The sequence below is a fragment of the Corylus avellana genome, chromosome ca5 (assembly GCF_901000735.1).
Source record: "Corylus avellana chromosome ca5, CavTom2PMs-1.0".
NCBI classification, from domain to species: Eukaryota; Viridiplantae; Streptophyta; class Magnoliopsida; order Fagales; family Betulaceae; genus Corylus; species Corylus avellana.
Genome location: NC_081545.1, coordinates 24,430,490 through 24,432,131, shown reverse-complemented (window position 1 = coordinate 24,432,131; position 1,642 = coordinate 24,430,490).

The following is a 1,642-nucleotide window of genomic DNA, read 5'->3' as shown; positions in this document are numbered from 1 at the left end:
AAAAAAAAAAAAAATTGGAGTGGCTATAGCCACCCCCGTCTAGCCGGATGGGTGTGGCTGAGCCACCCCCAAGATGCCAAGGGGGTGGCCAAAACCACCCCCAATGGGTATTGGGGGTGGCTCGGCCACCCTCATGGCTCCATGGGGGTGGCTCGAGACCCACTGGGATGGTTTCGGTCACTCCAATTTTTTTTTTTAAATTTTTTTTTTTGAAAATATATATTTTTTAATTTTTTTAAATAAAAAATTTAATTAGGTGGCAACGTCATCAGTGATGACGTTTCCACTTATGCCAAATGTCAAATTTTAATTGATCAACATGTAAGTGACGTGGACTTCCGTTAAGTCAACTAATGATCAATGGACGGAAGAACCAATTTGGTCTTTATCAAAACAAAGGTACCTCATGTGATAAAAATCAAGCCCTAAGGAAAAAAAATAAAGAAATGAAACCGTATGGGGTATTAGGTATTTAACCCTTATTTAAAAACAAGTGATATATCAAATGACTAAGCATGCTTTAGATTGGACTTGGCCCAACAACGCAGCAAAAAACCAGGCCTACTACGCGGCATTACTAAAACATTTGAAGTGATTTAAAAAAAAAAAAAAAAAGAAAAGAAAGAAAAACCATTTGAAGTGTGGACTTGGCCCAACTACGCAGCAACAACCAGGCCATTTCAGTCCAACTAAAATGATAGATAAATTGGCCCACACAAAGGAAAGATTGAGAGAAAGAAGCGAGAGTTGTATGGCAGAAATTCCTGAAAGGAAGAAGCGAAGAATGGGAGAGAGAAGAGAAGCGGATACAAAGAAACCGGCGACACCAACAAAGAAGTGGCCACTCATCAAACCCAAACGAAACCTTCAGATCACTCACCTCAAAGATACGGATCTTTTTACTGTAAGAATTCCAATCCTACTCTCTTCTCCTTCTTCATCTTATTTATTATTTTTTATTATGTTTTTACGAATCTGTGCACGTGTGTGTTAGCATATGAGCTTGATTTCCTGTGGTGGGTCGAATGTGATTTGTGTTCTAGGGCAAGAAAGATGTGGTGTCATGTTATTGTTGTCAATTTTAACGCCTGTAACCCACTTCCATATTTCATTTTATAGTTTCAACAAATAAGGTATCTTTTCAATTTCTGTTTTTGAATGATACCCAATTGCATTTTTTGAGTCCATGAATCAATAATTTTTTTAATTTGGGAGGTAATTTTGGGATGTGGCTGCTTATAATGGTACTAGAATGTTGATTAGAGGGTCCGAAAACGAATCTGGTTACTAATATTAATTGGTTGGGATCCATTGGAAGCTTGTTCAGGCTTGTAATTTGTCAAACGAATTGAACGTATGTCATGAATATTATGAGGGATCCTAGTGAATTTATTCATGGGAAGGTAGATGCAAATGAATGGGGAGAAGATTAGAAATGCCAGTGGAGATTGTATTGGCATATGCAATGAAGTGCATTACCTTTACATCAATGGGAAGCAGTAAACAAGGATTTAGGTTTAAGGTGTATTTTTGTTATGCTATCAAGAGTTGAGAAATTAATTTGTTTATGATGGATGACATGGGGTTTACACTTATCACTCTAGTATAATTTTTCATCTTCCTGATGGCATGAATGGCAATG